This window comes from Schistocerca nitens, chromosome 5, assembly GCF_023898315.1.
Source record: "Schistocerca nitens isolate TAMUIC-IGC-003100 chromosome 5, iqSchNite1.1, whole genome shotgun sequence".
NCBI classification, from domain to species: Eukaryota; Metazoa; Arthropoda; class Insecta; order Orthoptera; family Acrididae; genus Schistocerca; species Schistocerca nitens.
The window spans coordinates 82,560,665-82,581,995 of record NC_064618.1 but is presented as its reverse complement, the minus strand read 5'-3'; positions in this window follow the sequence as shown (position 1 = coordinate 82,581,995).

The window sequence follows — 21,331 nt, the reverse complement described above, 5'->3', positions numbered from 1 at the left end:
ACGTACCGCCGAATTGCTCAACACGTGGGGCGTGCGGTCTCCACAGTACATCGATGTTGTCGCCAGTAGTCGGCGGAAGGTGCACGTGCCCGTCGACCTGGGACCGGACCGCAGCGACGCACGGATGCACGCCAAGACCGTAGGATCCTACGCAGTGCCGTAGGGGACCGCACCGCCACTTCCCAGCAAATTAGGGACACTGTTGCTCCTGGGGTATCGGCGAGGACCATTCGCAACCGTGTCCATGAAGCTGGGCTACGGTCCCGCACACCATTAGGCCGTCTTCCGCTCACGCCCCAACATCGTGCAGCCCGCCTCCAGTGGTGTCGCGACAGGCGTGAATGGAGGGACGAATGGAGACGTGTCGTCTTCAGCGATGAGAGTCGCTTCTGCCTTGGTGCCAATGATGGTCGTATGCGTGTTTGGCGCCGTGCAGGTGAGCGCCACAATCAGGACTGCATACGACCGAGGCACACAGGGCCAACACCCGGCATCATGGTGTGGGGAGCGATCTCCTACACTGGCCGTACACCACTGGTGATCGTCGAGGGGACACTGAATAGTGCACGGTACATCCAAACCGTCATCGAACCCATCGTTCTACCATTCCTAGACCGGCAAGGGAACTTGCTGTTCCAACAGGACAATGCACGTCCGCATGTATCCCGTGCCACCCAACGTGCTCTAGAAGGTGTAAGTCAACTACCCTGGCCAGCAAGATCTCCGGATCTGTCCCCCATTGAGCATGTTTGGGACTGGATGAAGCGTCGTCTCACGCGGTCTGCACGTCCAGCACGAACGCTGGTCCAACTGAGGCGCCAGGTGGAAATGGCAAGGCAAGCCGTTCCACAGGACTACATCCAGCATCTCTACGATCGTCTCCATGGGAGAATAGCAGCCTGCATTGCTGCGAAAGGTGGATATACATTGTACTAGTGCCGACATTGTGCATGCTCTGTTGCCTGTGTCTATGTGCCTGTGGTTCTGTCAGTGTGATCATGTGATGTATCTGACCCCAGGAATGTGTCAATAAAGTTTCCCCTTCCTGGGACAATGAATTCACGGTGTTCTTATTTCAATTTCCAGGAGTATATATATATATATATATATATATATATATATATATATATATATATATACTGCTGAATGGGGATAAACTGCAGGAAATATGGAAATAGCACTGGGAGGAAAAGGAGCGAGAAGGGTCACATGGGCCGAAATGTGTTCCAAGGGAGTTGCTCCGCTCCCAATTGAAGATGGAAATAGAAGTTGTTTGACGGTGTAGTTTTCAGTTATTGAAAGCACATATGAGAACATACAAGTCAAATGGGAATGTTCTGTACGTGTTAGAATTATAGTGGGATGATAGCAGCGAATCAGTCGGCACCGGTCCAGCCTAAATGTTTGGTCGGGGTAGATGTTCTCGAGATGCCTCCACAGGAACTGCCGAAACAGAGTACAGAATGTGGCAAACGCTGAACTGCTCCCTTACGGGTACTGTTCAAAATTTCTACCACGACCACCACGACCGCGGCACGGCAGAGTGTACAGCGACTTACCATCGACAGTCTAAAAGTCTCGTGAGTAACCGACTGGAACAAGAGTGTTTCCAGACAAGACACAGAGCACATACTGCCGACATCTTCACTGGCTTATACCGAAATACGAGTACTCACAACGTATCCCTGAGCACATTGTGACAGAAGTGTACGAGTTATCTCACTATCCATTAAACAATCAGTCCACCTACCTGGATAGGTTTCAGGTTGTCTGGCTCTTCACTCTGCGACGGTAGATAACTGGTTTAGCCGACAAAAGCAGCGTTGACGAAAATTCGACCAAGTACCTACCACCAAAGTCCACATAACTCGAGTCCGTGGACAGAAACTGTTAGTTAAACTATCGGACGATCGGGATTCTAAAATGACTTGTTTGAAAAATGTCTAAAATTTACTGTAAGTTGGTTGACTGTCTTTAAAACACAGAAAATGGCTGTCAATTTCGTATTTAATATCCCGATGTCTATTATGTTATGCTACTGACTGTCTCTGTAACATGTTCACACCCGAAAGCAGCCAGAAGATATTTAGTCCCACCCGATGTTTTGAACGTCCTAAACAGTCACTGACTCACGACTACTTGCGATTTATCACATTCAGTCATTCACTTGGCTTCTTTTAAAGAAGTGCTTGCCATAATCTCTCGTAATGTGCACGAAACGTGCCACGTGGAGTTTATGTACGACCAGAAATGTTCATACGCAAGCGCCTCCTTAAATAAATCACACATAAGGCTCAGACTTTCACAAGATACTCAGCAATGTAGTCGCTCTCCGTCAGCGACAGGAAAACCTATCAAACGCGCGAATTTCTTCATTTTGGTACAAATCTGATAAGCGTGGTTTAACATAGGTGTTTGCCAGAGGGCGGGTCCCGAGCCACTCTGTCGATTCGTAGATCTGAGGCACAAAGCCCTATCAAACGCGCGGGAAATGCTGAAATCCTATTGGTTCGTATGTTAAGCAGCCAACCAGATCATCTCGAGCACTTGTATACTCGCGGAATTTCTAATGCCAGTCAATTACATTACTACAAGTAATTTTTCGTAATTCCGAACTACTTAAATTTTAATGAAAACAAAATATGATTCCTTTCCATCGTACATTTACATAGTTTTAATAAAATAGCACATTCTGACTTTACTTATGTCCTCCATTCACTCTGTCTCTCCGAAACACTCACGCAACCAAAACGCGGTGAAATCTTTCAAAGTACTTTTAAGTACGTCCAATATCTGTGGTAATGAAACGAAAGCAAATTTCAGAAAATTAGTTTATATAAACCTATCCTCTTGGTTGTAGTTTTAGTTGACACTATAGATGAATTCATTACAGTCCTTAACTGCGTTTCATAATTCCAGCACGGTTATTATTTGATTTAGTTAAAAATTTGTATCTCCGAAAGTATTGAAGTGTTAGATTCGAAATTTTAACAGTACGGTTTTGTTATCCACCGAATTTGGTAAACAAAATATGAAAAAGATCGAGTAATGTTTAATAGTACTCCTTGTAAGTGGGCTGTTTAGGTTCAAAATGGTTCAAATGGCTCTGAGCACTATGGGACTTAACATCTGTGGTCATCAGTCCCCTAGAACTTAGAAAAAATGGTTCAAATGGCTCTGAGCACTATGGGACTCAACTGCTGTGGTCATCAGTCCCCTAGAAATTAGAACTACTTAAACCTAACTAACCTAAGGACATCACACACAGCCATGCCCGACGCAGGATTCGAACCTGCGACCGTAGCAGTCGCACGGTTCCGGACTGCGCGCCTAGAACCGCGAGACCACCGCGGCCGGCTAGAACTTAGAACTACTTAAACCTAACTAACCTAAGGACATCATACACATCCATGCCCGAGGCAGGATTCGAACCTGCGACCGTAGCGGGCTGTTTAGGATTTTATGTGGGTAACTCCACGTAGCGCTCTGTATGAAAATCGCTGACTGTGCTGTGTGCAGTCTGTAACTGGTTGGACTCTTTGTGGAATATTCGCTTGTGTAGTGTTGGGCAGTGGGATGTGAACAGCACGTAGCGTTGGGCGGTTGGAGGTGAGCCGCCAGCAGTGGTAGATGTGGAGGGAGAGATTCCAGAGTTTTGAGAGGACGCTATATATATATTCCTGGAAATTGAAATAAGAACACCGTGAATTCATTGTCCCAGGAAGGGGAAACTTTATTGACACATTCCTGGGGTCAGATACATCACATGATCACACTGACAGAACCACAGGCACATAGACACAGGCAACAGAGCATGCACAATGTCGGCACTAGTACAGTGTATATCCACCTTTCGCAGCAATGCAGGCTGCTATTCTACCATGGAGACGATCGTAGAGATTCTGGATGTAGTCCTGTGGAACGGCTTGCCATGCCATTTCCACCTGGCGCCTCAGTTGGACCAGCGTTCGTGCTGGACGTGCAGACCGCGTGAGACGACGCTTCATCCAGTCCCAAACATGCTCAATGGGGGACAGATCCGGAGATCTTGCTGGCCAGGTTAGTTGACTTACACCTTCTAGAGCACGTTGGGTGGCACGGGATACATGCGGACGTGTATTGTCCTGTTGGAACAGCAAGTTCCCTTGCCGGTCTAGGAATGGTAGAACGATGGGTTCGATGACGGTTTGGATGTACCGTGCACTATTCAGTGTCCCCTCGACGATCACCAGTGGTGTACGGCCAGTGTAGGAGATCGCTCCCCACACCATGATGCCGGGTGTTGGCCCTGTGTGCCTCGGTCGTATGCAGTCCTGATTGTGGCGCTCACCTGCACGGCTCCAAACACGCATACGACCATCATTGGCACCAAGGCAGAAGCGACTCTCATCGCTGAAGACGACACGTCTCCATTCGTCCCTCCATTCACGCCTGTCGCGACACCACTGGAGGCGGGCTGCACGATGTTGGGGCGTGAGCGGAAGACGGCCTAACGGTGTGCGGGACCGTAGCCCAGCTTCATGGAGACGGTTGCGAATGGTCCTCGCCGATACCCTAGGAGCAACAGTGCCCCTAATTTGCTGGGAAGTGGCGGTGCGGTCCCCTACGGCACTGCGTAGGATCCTACGGTCTTGGCGTGCATCCGTGCGTCGCTGCGGTCCGGTCCCAGATCGACGGGCACGTGCACCTTCCGCCGACCACTGGCGACAACATCGATGTACTGTGGAGACCTCACGCCCCACGTGTTGAGCAATTCGGCGGTACGTCCACCCGGCCTCCCGCATGCCCACTATACGCCCTCGCTCAAAGTCCGTCAACTGCACATACGGTTCACGTCCACGCTGTCGCGGCATGCTACCAGTGTTAAAGACTGCGATGGAGCTCCGTATGCCACGGCAAACTGGCTGACACTGACGGCGGCGGTGCACAAATGCTGCGCAGCTAGCGCCATTCGACGGCCAACACCGCGGTTCCTGGTGTGTCCGCTGTGCCGTGCGTGTGATCATTGCTTGTACAGCCCTCTCGCAGTGTCCGGAGCAAGTATGGTGGGTCTGACACACCGGTGTCAATGTGTTCCTTTTTCCATTTCCAGGAGTATATATATATATATATATATATATATATATATATATATATATATATATATATATATATATATATATATATAAAATTTTGTGACGAACAAATTTCCTTTTTTTGATGGACACACGTCCAGATCGTCCGCTCAAAACTCTGGCATCTCTCTCTCTCCACATCTACCACTTCTGGCGGCTCACCTCCAACTGCCCAACTGCCCAACGCTACGTGCTTTTGGATGTCAGTAAATTATTGGTGTTTTGCCCTTAAAGAGCGCAGTTGGACTAAACTACATGGCCAATTCCTTTTGCTACCTTCCTTGCTGCCCAAACTTCCCTCATTCGCTCGCTGTGTTCCTGTTTCTGGTCCTCTGTCCATGTTTCTTGTCGGCTTCGTGTCCTCGGCTTCATCTTCATTGCCTTTTTGGTTGTCCATATTTCTTTCATCTTCCGGCTGTGATCTTGCTTGCGTTCTTCGGTCCATTTTACGCCTGTTCGTTTGTCACATTGTGTCTCATGTAGTTTACTTTTCTTAATGATGTTTCTGAATTTTATTCTGTCGTTTATTGTGTCTGCTGTTATGTTGAGTTGGTTCAGGTCGTTTTTTACCTCTGCCACCCATTTGTTGTTTCTAGTGGTTACCCAGTCAAATATCTGTTTGGTCAGTCTGTGTGATGGCATTCTGTATAGGTGTCCATAGAATTGTAGTCTGCGTTTTCTAATCTTTTCTGTGACTGTCTCCATATGTTTGTATAGTTCCTCTGTAGGTTTCTTGATTCATATTCCATTGTTGTTAGTTGCGCCAAATATTTCCCTAAGTATTTTCCGTTCTCCTTCTTCTAGTTGTCTGATACGTGTGTGCTCTAGGATTAGTGTGGTCTCTGCTGCATATAGTGCCTCGGGGAACACCACAGTGTCGTAGTGGCGTAATTTGGCTTTTTGTGAGATAGACTTCTTGTTGTAATGATTCCACACTACTTTGTATGCCTTGTCCAGTTTAGTTTTTCTATCTTCGTTTGCGTCTCTGTTATGTCCGCTCATTTGCAGTGTTTCACCAAGGTATTTGAAGTTCGCGTTTTGTAAATCGTGCCGTACTTTGTGTTCAGAGATGAGAGTTTCTTTGTGCTCATAAACTGTGTCTTTTCGTAAGAGACTGTTCAGTTTTAGAAGCGATTTCGCGTAGTTTTTCAGTTGCGTCTTTTGTTTCGTTTATACCTTTCGTGACATCGCCAAATCGTCTGCAAAAGCCAGGCATTTAATCTGTAGGTTTCCTAGGGTTATCTCCTGTTGAGATGTTTCCCATTCTTTTATTACCTTATCTAACACTAAATTGAAAAGGCGAGGTGAGAGGCCATCGCCTTGTCGGACACCTGTGCGAATTTCAAAAGGCTCTGATAGTTCCCCACAGAACTTTACTTTGGAGGTCGTGTTGGTCAAAGTTTGCTCTATGATAGTCCGTGTTTTGTTGTCTACTTTGTATTCTGCTAGAATTTTGAAGAGAGTTTTCCGGTCGATAGAGTCGTACGCCTTTTTGAAGTCGACAAAGGTAATGATCAGGTTCTGTTTGTGTTGTAAAATCATTTTCAGGTTCAAAATTTGTTCCGCACAAGACGGCCGTTTACGGAAGCCTGCTTGGTATTCCCCAATCAAGTGGTCGGTCTGGCATTCTAGTCTGTTCAGTAGAGCTTTAGAGAGGATCTTGTATGTGACCGGTAGTAGGGATATTCCTCTGTAGTTGTTCGGGTCAGTCTTGTCACCTTTTTTGTGTAGTGCGTGTATCAGGGCAGTTTTCCAGTCGTCAGGAATTTTCATAGTCTTCCAGATATCTTCCAAGATCCTGTGGATGTCTTTTGTGATTTCTGGATCTTGTAACTTCCAGATTTCCGCGATGATACCGTCTTCTCCTGGTGCTCTACGATTCTTGAGTGACTTGATTATTTCTTTAACGCCTTGTAGAGTTGGAAGTTCACTATCTGGATTGTACGTGCTCGTTTCTGTCATCATTTCTTCCATAGGGGGGTTCGTGTTGAGTTTTTCAAAGTACTTTGCCAGAATGTCACAGTTGTTTCTGGTATTGTTTCTAAGGTTCCATCTTGTCTTCTGAAGCACAAGTTGGGTAGTTGATATCCAGTCATATTTTCTCTGAACGTTCTGTGGAAGTTTATGGTATTGTTCTTCGTGAAGTCGGATTCGATCTCCCTCAGTCGCCGTTTATCATACAGTCGTTTTTCACTGCGAATGATTTTGCTTGATTGTTTCTGTGTTTTCAGGAAGTTCATCCAGTTCTCTTGGGATTTATGGCTACTAAATTTTTTCCATGCACTGATTCGTTGGTCACTAGCTTGGTCACACGTGTGGTTCCACCAACGGTGTTTCCTTGTGCGTGGTGCTTGTCCTAGTTTCATGGCCTCTCGGATTCTTCCTGAAAGTTGTGTCCAGTCTGTCGTTTTCTCCACTTTAATTTTGTCTAATATTTGTGTCTGGTTTAAAGTAAGGTATTCTGGATCTGGTCTAACAATTTTGTTCTTCTTGAGCTTTTTCTTGGGCAAAAGGCGAATCCTGATCTGTAGTAGGTGGCAGTCTGAGTCGAAGTAGCCTTTACGTGTGTCTATGTTCAAAATATCTTTTTGTGAGTCGTTCTGGACTATTACGTGGTCGATTTGTAGTTCTTGCTTTCCGCTAGGGAATTTCCATGTGGTAAGTTTCCGTGTTGGTTTCTTGAATTTTGTTGACATATTGGCGAGGTCGTGGCTTTTGCAAAAGTCTATCAGGTGTTATCCATTTTTGTTTGTGTCCTTGTGTGCAGTATGTTTTCCTGTGGTATGTCTGTATATCTTTTCTTTTCCGAGTTTAGCGTTGAAGTCTCCGAATATTATTTTGACCCTATGTGCAGGAATTTTTCTGATAGTTTCTTCCATTGTTGTCCAGAAGTCATCAAATCCGTCCGGGTTTTTCCTGTTATAGTCATTAGTCGGTGCATGTGCGTTGATTATTGTGTAGGATTTGTTGGCTGATTTCACTGTAATGGTGCTAATTCTTTCGTTTGGTGACAAAAAGTCGATTATGCTGTCCATGATGGAGCTGTGTACTGCAAATCCTGTGCCAAAAAGCCGTAGGTTTTTCAGTTGTCTCGATGGTTTTTCTTTGTACGAGGGCGGTTCAGAAAGTAACCTCCGATTGGTCACAGTGCGGGTTGTGGGGGGAGTAGCGACGCCATCTGTGCGTTCACGCACTCAACAGGTCAGTCGGCATCAAGCCGTGGTCGAGTGAACGTCGTACCTGCGCTAGTTTAGTTTTTATGGCAGTTTGAAATGTGTGCTGCAATAGAAAACCCCGCCAAATGTGAAGTGCGTGCTGTCATAAGGTTTTTTACAGCCAAAGGATATTCTGCAGCAGCTATTCATCGTGAGCTTTGTGCCGTGTACGGACCAAGAGTTATGAGTGAAGGAGTTGTCCGTATATGGGTACGTTTATTTAAAAGTGGACGAGAAAACGTTCATGATGAAGAGAGGAGTGGTAGACCATCATTGGTGACTGACGAACTCGTTCAGACAGTTGATGCAAAAGTTCGTGAAAATCGACGTTTCTCAATGTCGGAGTTGTCTACTGGTTTTCCACAGATTTCTAAGACTCTCTTGTACGAGATAGTGACAGCAAGATTGGGTTACCGTAAGTTCTGTGCACGATGGGTGCCCAAAATTCTTACCGACCACCACAAAACTCAAAGAATGGCCTCTGCATTAGACTTTCTGTCACGTTATGAGGACGAAGGAGAACCATTGTTAAACAGAATCGTGACCGGTGACGAAACCTGGATTAAGTACGTGAACCCTGAGACAAAAGAACAATCAAAGATGTGGGCACATTCAAATTCGCCTACCAAACCAAGAAAAGCCTCGCAAGATTTTTCTGTCAGAAAAACGGTGTTTTGGGATGCCAAAGGGGTGTTGTTGGTTGAATTCATGGAACGTGGTACGACCATTAATCAAGACGTGTACTGTGAAACAATAAAAAAGTTACGACCTGCTATACAGAACAAACGCCGTGGTATGCTGACTTCCGGTATCGTTTATTTGCACGATAACGCCCGTCCTCACTCTGCTCGCAGAACAACGGCCCTTCTTGAGTCCTTCAAGTGGGACGTTATCAACCATCCACCTTACAGCCCAGACCTGGCGCCAAGTGATTATCACCTCTTCATGCATTTGAAGAAATGGCTCGGGTCACAGCGGTTTGATGACGACGAAGAGCTCAAAGATGCGGTCACAGGCTGGCTCCAGGCACAAGCGGGTGATTTTTATGCAGAAGGAATTTCAAAGCTTGTGAAGAGATACGATAAGTGCCTCAATCGCTATGGAGACTATGTAGAAAAATAGTGCAAAGATGTAGTTGTAAGATGTATATATTAAAATATTTTTATTTAACTTGGTGTATTTTTTTTAAATCAACCGGAGGTTACTTTCTGAACGGCCCTCGTATATTCTAAAGTTCTCCGTGTTGAAATGGTCTTCGCCTGTGAATCGTGTTTCTTGCAGTGCACATATTTTGATTTGAAATTTTTCGAGAGTGTCTGTGAGTTGCTTCATCTTTCCTGTCTTCATCAGTGTGTTCACGTTGAGTGTGCCGATGTAGTGTTTGCGTTTGGTCTTGAGGGAGTTTGAGAAGCTCCGATTCTTCTCATGATGTCCGTGAGCCCCCGGAATCCGATGCTCACGACGATCCCAGGCTATTGACTGGGGCCCGGGGTAGTGAGATTTTTCTCGTTGTACCATCATGATGTTTAGTAGTTGGATGTATGGCATGCTGCCGAGTACAACCTGACTTTCCAGATCAGGAGGTTGGTTGAGGCCGCCACTGACATGTGGAGCAGACGCCTTTTGTAGCCGCCCACTGTGGGAACAGACGCTACTAGTAGTTTTGGTCCGCCCCGAGTATTTCAGTTTCTCGGTACCACCTGTATCTAGGAGGCATTCCCCTATCCGCCACCTGGGGAGGCGCTCGGTTGCGAGTCTACTAACCGCCCAGATATAATGACTTTTGAACATTATTAAGGTAAATACATTGTTTGTTCTCTATCAAAATCTTTCATTTGCTAACTATGCCTGTCAGTAAAAAAAATGGCTCTGAGCACTATGGGACTTAACATCTGAGGTCATCAGTCCCCTAGAACTTAGAACTACGTAAACTTAACTAACCTAAGGACATGACACACATCCAGAAGCGCCTAGAACAGCTCGGCCACATCGACCGGCGCCTATCAGTACTTAGTGCCTTCAGTAGTCCGAATCTTAGAATCTTCTATTTATCTGGCGTATTGCAGTAGTTCTAGTAACGAAGATTTTTGTGAGGTAAGTGATTCATTAAAGGTAGTTAGTGCCTTTAGTAGTTAGAATCTTTTATTTGTCTGGCAGTATTGGCGCTCGCTGTATTGCATCTACATCTACATCTACGTTTATACTCCGCAAGCCACCCAACGGTGCGTGGCGGAGGGCACTTTACGTGCCACTGTCATTACCTCCCTTTCCTGTTCCAGTCGCGTATGGTTCGCGGGAAGAAGGACTGCCGGAAAGCCTCCGTGCGCGCTCGAATCTCTCTAATTTTACATTCGTGATCTCCTCGGGAGGTATAAGTAGGGGGAAGCAATATATTCGATACCTCATCCAGAAACGCACCCTCTCGAAACCTGGCGAGCAAGCTACACCGCGATGCAGAGCGCCTCTCTTACAGAGTCTACCACTTGAGTTTGCTAAACATCTCCGTAACGCTATTACGCTTACTAAATAACCCTGTGACGAAACGCGCCGCTCTTCTTTGGATCTTCTCTATCTCCTCCGTCAACCCGACCTGGTGCGGACCCCACACTGATGAGCAATACTCAAGTATAGGTCGAACGAGCGTTTTGTAAGCCACCTCCTTTGTTGACGGACTACATTTTCTAAGGACTTTCCCAATGAATCTCAATCTGGCACCCGCCTTACCAACAATTAATTTTATATGATCATTCCACTTCAAATCGTTCCGTACGCATACTCACAGATACTTTACAGAAGTAACTGCTAACAATGTTTGTTGCGCAATCATATAATCATACAATAAAGGATCCTTCTTTGTATGTATTCGCAATACATTAAATTTGTCTATGTTAAGGGTCAGTTGCCACTCCCGGCTGCAAGTGCCTATCCGCTGCAGATCTTCCTGCATTTCGCTGCAATTTTCTAATGCTGCAACTTCTCTGTACACTACAGCATCATCCGCGAAAAGCCGCATGGAACTTCCGACACTATCTACTAGGGCATTTATATATATATTGTGAAAAGCAGTGCTCCCATAACACTCCCCTATGGCACGCCAGAGGTTACTTTAACGTCTGTAGACGTCTCTCCATTGAGAACAACATGCTGTGTTCTGTTTGCTAAAAACTCTTCAATCCAGCCAACACGTGGTCTGATATTCCGTAGGCTCTTACTTTGTTTATCAGCCGACAGTGCGGAACTCTATCGAACGCCATCCGGAAGTCAAGGAAAATGCCATCTACCTGGGAGCCTGTATCTAATATTTTCTGGGTGTCATGAACAAATAAAGCGAGTTGAGTCTCACATGATCGCTGTTTCCAGAATCCATGTTGATTCCTACAGAGTAGATTCTGGGTTTCCAGAAATGACATGATACGCGAGCAAAATACATGTTCTAAAATTCTACAACAGATCGATGTCAGAGATATAGGCCTATAGTTTTGCGCATCTGCTCGACGACCGTTCTTGAAAACTGGAACTACCTGTGCTCTTTTCCAATCATTTGGAACCTTCCGTTCCTCTAGAGACTTGCGGTACACGGCTCTTAGAAGGGGGGCAAGTTCTTTCGCGTACTCTGTGTACAATCGAATTGGTATCCCGTCAGGTCCAGTGGACTTCCCCTGTTGAGTGATTTCAGTTGCTTTTCTATTCCTTGGACACTTATTTCGATGTCAGCCATTTTGTCGTTCGTGCGAGGATTTAGAGAAGGAACTGCAGTGCGGTCTTCCTCTGTGAAACAGCTTTGGAAAAAGGTTCAAATGGCTCTGAGCACTATGCGACTTAACTTCTGAGGTCATCGGTCGCCTAGAACTTAGAACTAATTAAACCTAACTAACCTAAGGACATCACACACATCCATGCCCGAGGCAGGATTCGAACCTGCGACCGTAGCGGTCGCTCGGTTCCAGACTGCAACGCCCAGAACCGCACGGCCACTTCGGCCGGCTGGAAAAAGGTGTTTAGTATTTCAGCTTTACCCGTGTCATCCTCTGTTTCAATGCCATTATCATCCCAGAGTGTCTGGATATGCTGTTTCAATCCACTTACTGATTTAACGTAAGACCAGAAATTCCTAGGATTTTCTGTCGGTACATTGAATTTTACTTTCGAATTCACTGAACGCTTCACGCCTAGCCCCCCTTACGCTAACTTTGACATCGTTTAGCTTCTGTTTGTCTGAGAGGTTTTGGCTGCGTTTAAATTTGCAGTGAAGTTCTCTTTGCTTTCGCAGTAGTTTCCTAACTTTGTTGTTGAACCACGGTGGGTTTTTCCCGTCCCTCATAGTTTTACTCGGCACGTACCTGTCTAAAACGCATTTTACGATTGCCTTCAACTTTTTCCATAAACACTTAGCATTGTCAGTGTCGGAACGGAAATTTTATTTTTGATCTGTTAGGTAGTCTGAAATCTGCCTCCTATTACTCTTGCTAAACAGATAAACCTTCCTCCCTTTTTTTATATTCCTATATACTTCCATACTCAGGGATGCTGCAACGGCCTTATGATCACTGATTCCCTGTTCTGCGCTTACAGAGTCGAAAAGTTCGGGTCTGTTTGTTATCAGCAGGTCCAAGATGTTATCTCCACGAGTCGGTTCTCTGTTTAATTGCTCGAGGTAATTTTCGGATAGTGCACTCAGTATAATGTCACTCGATGCTCTGTCCCTACCACCCGTCCTAAATATCTGAGTGTCCCAGTCTATATCTGGTAAATTGAAATCTCCACCTAAGACTATAACATGCTGAGAAAATGTATGTCAAATGTATTCCAAATTTTCTCTCAGTTGTTCTGCCACTAATGCTGCTGAGTTGGGAGGTCGGTAACAGGAGCCAATTATTAACCTAGCTCGGTTGTTGAGTGTAACCTCCACCCATAATAATTCACAGGAACTATCCACTTCTACTTCACTACAGGATAAACTACAACTAACAGTGACAATCACTCCACCACCGGTTGCATGCAATCTATCCTTTCTAACCCCGTCTGTGCCTTAGTAAAAATTTCGGCAGAATTTGTCTCTGGCTTCAGCCAGCTTTCCGTACCTATAACGATTTCAGCTTCGGTGCTTTCTATCAGCGCTTGAAGTTCCGGTACTTTACCAATGCAGCTTTAGCAGTTTACAATTACAATACCGATTGTAGGAGGAGAAATGCGTACCATCACGGTTCTGACTTACCAACGCAGTAGTCCGAGTACCGAAGATTTTTGTGAGGTACGTGATTCATGAAAGGTGAAGGTTATTGTAGGCCGGACCATTCTTTTGTGGGGATTACTGAAAGATTGCGTTGCGCTAAAAATATTGTGTGTCAGTTTAGTGATGATCAGAATAGTAATGAGAGAACTGTCCGAGTACGTTCAGTTTTACTCAGCTGCTTGAAAATCAAATAACGAAAGAGGTTTTCCAGCACTGTCATTCATGATTTTTCCAGAGGAGACGTTACATCTCTCATATTCATAGAGAGTACATGCAACTTATTGCACGCAACGTTAGGCAGGTATACGGCTAGCTCGACCAAGCAGCCAGCATAAGCTGTGCCGGCGTGAGAACCAAATCTACTCTCCTGCCGGCTCCAAGGCAAGCTACGCTTTCAGTGCAAGATGACAACTCGTTGTAATTTACTACGTTGCAACTGTACCAGCAGCCCTTACTTTCATATTGTTTTACTAGGCCACCAAAAATGTCAAAATAACGGCTGTTGTTACGGTATTATTACATTTCATTGACCAGCCGCTGTCCCATGCTCCTGTGGCCAAGATAAAGAGTTATACAGGGTGTTACAAAAAGGTACGGCCAAACTTTCAGGAAACATTCCTTACACACAAATAAAGAAAAGACGTTATGTGGACATGTGTCCGGAAACGCTTAATTTCCATGTTAGAGCTCATTTTAGTTTCGTCAGTATGTACTGTACTTCCTCGATTCACCGCCAGTTGGCCCAATTGAAGGAAGGTAATGTTGACTTCGGTGCTTGTGTTGACATGCGACTCATTGCTCTATAGTGCTAGCATCAAGCACATCAGTACGTAGCATCAACAGGTTAGTGTTCATCACGAACGTGCTTTTGCAGTCAGTGCAATGTTTACAAATGCGGAGTTGGCAGATGTCCATTTGATGTATGGATTAGCACGGGGCAATAGCCGTAGCGCGGTACGTTTGTATCGAGACAGATTTCCAGAACGAAGGTGTCCAGACAGGAAGACGTTCGAAGCAATTGATCGGCGTCTTAGGGAGCACGGAACATTCCAGCCTATGACTCGCGACTGGGGAAGACCTAGAACGACGAGGACACCTGCAATGGACGAGGCAATTCTTCGTGCAGTTGACGATAACCCTAATGTCAGCGTCAGAGAAGTTGCTGCTGTACAAGGTAACGTTGACCACGTCACTGTATGGAGAGTGCTACGGGAGAACCAGTTGTTACCGCACCATGTGCAGCAGCTGATTGGCCTCCACGGGTACACTTAAGCGAATGGTTCATCCAACAATGTGTCAATCCTCATTTCAGTGCAAATGTTCTCTTTACGGATGAGGCTTAATTCCAACGTGATCAGATTGTAAATTTTCACAATCAACATGTGTGGGCTGACAAGAATCCGCACGCAATTGTGCAATCACGTCATCAACACAGATTTTCTGTGAACGTTTGGGCAGGCATTGTTGGTGATGTCTTGATTGGGCCCCATGTTCTTCCACCTACGCTCAATGGAGCACGTTATCATGATTTCATACGGGATACTCTACCTGTGCTGCTAGAACATGTGCCTTTACAAGTACGACACAACATGTGGTTCAAGCACGATGGAGCTCCTGCACATTTCAGTCGAAGTGTTCGTACGCTTCTCAACAACAGATTCGGTGACCGATGGATTGGTAGAGGCGGACCAATTCCATGGCCTCCACGCTCTCCTGACTTCAAACCTCTTGTCTTTCATTTATGGGGGCATTTGAAAGCTCTTGTCTACGCAACCCCGGTAGCAAATGTAGAGACTCTTCGTGCTCGTATTGTGGACGGCTGTGATACAATACGCCATTCTTCAGGGCTGCATCAGCGCATCAGGGATTCCATGCGACGGAGGGTGGATGCATGTATCCTCGCTAACGGAGGACATTTTGAACATTTCCTGTAACAAAGTGTTTGAAGTCACGCTGGTACGTTCTGTTGCTGTGTGTTTCCATTCCATGATTAATGTGATTTGAAGAGAAGTAATAAAATGAGCTCTAACATGGAAAGTAAGCGTTTCCGGGCACATGTCCACATAACACATTTTCTTTCTTTGTGTGTGAGGAATGTTTCCTGGAAGTTTGGCCGTACCTTTTTGTAACGCCCTGTATTTACTGTTCCGTATGAGGTTCGTTGCGTCACTCTTCGCTATGTTTATTTTCGGTTATTGCATGTTACAGGCTTCTTCACTGTTGTGAAGATATTTTCACAGGAACAAGGGTGACTGTGGTAACAAATCGAATAATTCATAATTACATTATTACTCTGTAACGAGCTGTCGGACATCGTTGCTCCCTTGTATCTAACTAGTCAGTAGGTATCGATGAACCAACTCGGAAAGTTTGTCCATGGAGTTATCGTTCACCCTGTACACAAAATAAGTATAATACGAAAGTTTTGCGCACAAAACAACTATTATTAAAATATTAGTCTAAGTGAAACGGTGTCTTGGCGTAATTTTGGTGCAAGATGGTATGATGTGTAAATGAATAAACGACAGTAACAATTTAGTATATGAAACTAAAGAAAGAATTTGCGAATGACAATTTTGTATTCAACATCGAAAATTTGTGATAAATCTTTTTCTTCTTCTTGTTCTTGTTGTTCTTCTTCTTCTACGTGATCAGGCCCAGTGGACGGCACGCCATTGTATTCTGTCTCCTGCTCGTTTGTATTGTGTCCATTACTGCTATCCGCCATCCGTCCACATCTATTGATGCTTGGCTTAAACCTTCATGGAGACCATCCCTCAAACGCTTCATGGGTCTCCCTGGCGGTCTCTTTCCTGTAGGTGTGAAATACAGGAGCTTCCGAGGCCATCTGTGATCCTCCATCTGGGCCACATGGCCGGCCCACTGCATTCGTTTGGCTTTGACAGTTGCTGCTATGTTGGGCTGTTGGTATAGTCCCTCAAGCTCTTGGTTGTGTCTGATCCTCCATTCCCCTGTGTCTGCATCCAGAACCGAGCCGACGATTTTCCGAAGAACTTTTCTGTCAAAAACGAGGAGCTTATGGAAGTCCTTTTTCCGGATACTCCATGTCTCACAGCCATACAGAACAACAGGCTGGATCAGGGTTTTGTACAGTAGAATCTTGAACTGTCTGGAGAGATATCTGGACCGAAGCAGTTGTGCTAGGCCGTGGTAAGATCGGTTTCCTGCTTTTATTCTGCATTGATCACTGCTTCACATGACGAGTTCTCAGTGGGAAGTGCCCTAGGTATTTAAATTCTTGCATTCTCTTGTAGGACTGGTCTCCCACCTGCAGTGATTGTAGATGACAAGCAGTCTGACTTTGACCACGTGTCATAACGAGGTACTCTCTAGGTCTGAAGAGGGAGCAAATGACCAGAGCACTAGAGCAAATTTGGGCTAAACATAAAAGAAGCCATGCTTTTATGTTTAGCCCAAATTTGCTCTAGTGCTCTGGTCATTTGCTCCAACTCCTCTTCAGACCTAGAGAGTAAACATATGTCCTCTGCATAGGCTAAGAATGCCAGTCTCTTTCCTTCGGTTTCAATCCCTTCGTTCTCTTGGAAGGTCTCGCGTACGATCTTCTCGAGGGCAAAGCTGAACAAGACAGGAGACAATCCACCTCCTTGCCTGAGTCCTGTCACAATTTCAAATTCCTCAGTTACGTGATTTCCCATCTTCACCTTTGCACATTGTTTCGCTGATACACATCTTTATCAGACTGGTGAGTTTCTCTGCCATCGCAAACTCCATTAAACAGCTGAGCAGGCTCCTGCGATGTATACAATGATAGGCCTTCTTAAAATCAACGAATATTCACCCAGTTTCTCAGTGAGCTGCCGGAGATTGAATATGTGATCTACTGTTGACCGCCCTGCCCGGATACCTCCCTGGTACTCCCCAATCACCGATTCTGCCGCTGGCTGAATTCTATGTATGAGGCAATTGGACAGGGTCTTATAGCAGACGTTAAGCAGGGCGAGTCCTGGATATTTGTCACATTTCAGTTTGTCGCCCTTCTTACGCATTGGACAGATCAAAGCTGTTTCCCATTCTGCTGGTAGTCCTTTGGTCCCTATCGCCTGTATCTGTCGGTGTATTCTTTCTGCAAGTCTCTCTCCTCCTGCCAGGATCATTTCAGCCTGTATTCCATCTTCACCTTTCTACGTCAAAAAAATTACACAGTCAGTGCCGCATCACGAATACCAACATACGTTTGTGTGTGTGTGTGTGTGTGTGTGTGTGTTTTTGTGTAGAAGCGGAGCGATAAGGAATTTTAATTTTTTAAAGAGCCGCCGCTGTTCTGCTTGCGGAAGCACACGTGGGAGAGCAAGTAGCTAGCCGCAGTAGTGTAGTGCGCCAACTTTGGCTGCGAGGTTAACCTCAGCGGCTACGGCCTTCGTGTCCGTGACGTGAGCGCTGCAGCGGTCGTATACTAGAGGTAATTCCGCGCTGTAACCTGGTGGTAATAAAAGCTATTGTTCTCTGTGTGTTTAATCTCAGTACTTCCTTTTCGTTAGGCCGTTACGTCCACCTCGTCCACGTCAGTGGATTCGCTTGTTTCGTTTAGAGTGACGACAGCGGGAAGTCACATGCCAGTGAGTAGCACCGAGGAAAAAAAAAAAAAAAAAACATGACCGGAATGGGGCGATGAATGAATTTGGCTTTGGGTACTAAGCATCGAGATTTTCAGCGCAAATTTCTTACTGTACGAGGTGCATTCAAGTTCTAAGGCCTCCGATATCTTTTCTAATTAACTACTCACCCGAAATCGATGAAACTGGCGTTTCTTCTCGACGTAATCGCCCTGCAGACGTACACAATTTTCACAATGCTGACGCCACGATTCCATGGCAGCGCCAAAGGCTTCTTTAGGAGTCTGTTTTGACCACTGGAAAATCGCTGAGGCAATAGCAGCACGGCTGGTGAATGTGCGGCCACGGAGAGTGTCTTTCATTGTTGGAAAACGCCAAAAGTCACCAGGAGCCAGGTCAGGTGAGTAGGGAGCATGAGGAATCACTTCAAAGTTATTATCACGAAGAAACTGTTGCGTAATGTTAGCTCGATGTACGGGTGCGTTGTCTCGGTGAAACAGCACACGCGCAGCCCTTCCCGGACGTTTTTGTTGCAGTGCAGGAAGGAATTTGTTCTTCAAAACATTTTCGTAGGATGCACCTGTTACCGTAGCGCCCTTTGGAACGCAATGGGTAAGGATTACGCCCTCGCTGTCCCAGAACATGGACATAATTTTTTCAGCACTGGCGGTTACCCGAAATTTTTTTGGTGGCGGTGAATCTGTGTGCTTCCATTGAGTTCACTGGCGCTTTGTTTCTGGATTGAAAAATGGTATCCACGTTTCATCCATTGTCACAACCGACGAAAAGAAAGTCCCATTCATGCTGTCGTTGCGCGTCAACATTGCTTGGCAACATGCCACATGGGCAGCCATGTGGTCGTCCGTCAGCATTCGTGGCACCCACCTGTATGACACTTTTCACATTTGCAGGTCGTCATGCAGGATTGTGTGCACAGAACCCACAGAAATGCCAACTCTGGAGGCGATCTGTTCAACAGTCATTCGGCGATCCCCCCAAACAATTCTCTCCACTTTCTCGATCATGTCGTCAGACCGGCTTGTGCGAGCCTGAGGTTGTTTCGGTTTGTTGTCACACGATGTTCTGCCTTCATTAAACTGTCGCACCCGCGAACGCACTTTCGACACATCCATAACTCCATCACCACATGTCTCCTTGAACTGTCGATGAATTTCAATTGGTTTCACACCACGAAAATTCAGAAAACGAATGATTGCACGCTGTTCAAGCAAGGAAAACGTCGCCAATTTTAAGTATTTAAAACAGTTCTCATTCTCGCCGCTGGCGGTAAAATTCCATCTGCCGTACGGTGCTGCCATCTCTGGGACGTATTGACAATGAACGCGGCCTCATTTTAAAACAATGCGCAAGTTTCTATCTCTTTCCAGTCCTGAGAAAAAAAATCGGAGGCCTTAGAACTTGAATGCACCTCGTACTGAGGGACGAGTGTAATTAAAATTCTAAAAATAGACTGAAGACATATAAAGCAATTCATCAAAAGTCAGCCGACCTTGTGGCCGAGCGGTTCTAGGCGCTTCAGTCTGGAGCCGCGCGACCGCACCGGTCGCAGGTTCGAATCCTGCCTCGGGCATGGATATGTGGTGATGTCCTTAGGTTAGTTAGGTTTAAGTAGTTCTAAGTTCTAGGGGACTGATGACCTCCGATGTTAAGTCCCATAGTGCTCAGAGCCATTTGAACCATTTTTTTGAACCATCAAAATTCACTGGTCGCATTCAAAGCATTTTGTTGCTGTAAGTGTAAATTAATATGTGCGCACATATTTATAAAAACTAACGTTCGACGAGTATTGAATCGTTAGTTACTTCTTGTTTTTAATCCCCATCTAAAAGGGCCCGAAATATTATCGATCGTCTGACAGTTGTCTTGACCACGGTTTGCGCAATGTATTGAAGGAGACTACAGTGCTTTAAAGATATTGACGATCGCTCAGTATATTGCGCAAGATACTGAACCGTGTAAGGGTGATTTTTGTGCAACAATATATGGCAGTGCCTGCCGAGTCTTTGTAGTTTGCGGACGTGTAAACAGCTGATATATCGAAGCCATGCGAATGTGAATACGTCAGGAAAGGAGCCATCTGTTCAAATGCATTCAAAGCAACAGTTTGATTAGCTCTAAATACTTACTCCGTAATTAGCTGTAGAAACATTCGACAAAAGTATTCCAGTAAGCTGTCGCACTCGAAATATTCTCGAAACTGAGAGCTAGTCGAAATCCGAAGAAGAAATCTCTAAAATATTTAGAGAGGCATGAAACGTATATCAGAAAGACAAATTAGACGCCTTAGGAGCGGTAGTGTTCTTTGCAGTGAACACACATATTGTGTCTATCGAGATCGAAATTGATTCTGCCTGTTAAGTTATTCGAACGCCTGTAAAACGTCTAGGTGAACTTATGCTAATTAACAGATATTTTATCGGACCACTCGATTCTTCTTTGAGAGTTTTGGAATCGAATCAAAGAAAGTCTACGCATAGTATGTGGAAATACCCAGATCATGCAATATTAGAGTCCACTTCAACCTACCGACTACAGTCAGGGACTTCTATGGATTCATTACAGGTCGTATGGACAGTCAGTCTTGGGAAGTATTTTTGAACACGTTTTCCGAAAATTGTCTTGAGCAGCTAGTTCGACAGCCCACTCGCAGTGGAAAAATTTCACACCTTGTAGCAACAAACAGGCCGGCCCATATCGATGGTGTCCGTATAGAGATGAGAATTAGTGGTCATGATGTCATAGCGCCTATGCTAACGAAAGTTAATAAACAAGTCAAGAAGGCTAGGAGAATGTTTCTGTAAGGAATAGCAGAAGAGTAGCACAGAACAAACTGACATAATTTATTTTCACTTCGTGAACTCAAATGGGAATCCTTGGAGGGAATACAACGCTCTTTTCACGAAGAACTATTGAGAAAGTGTAGAGAACAGGTATTTGAAGTTGACTGCAGAACGATTGTACTGCCGCCAAAGTACATTTCACGTAAGGAACACGAAGGCAAGCGAAATTAGGCCTCATACGGACACATATAGAAAGTCGTTTTTGTTGTGTCGGCAGACTTGCCAACACTACGCACACTAATTGAAAGAGGCGGCCAAGATGCACGCGCTAACTCACGAAGGATGGAGTGAGGTCTGAAACAGGAGACTTAAT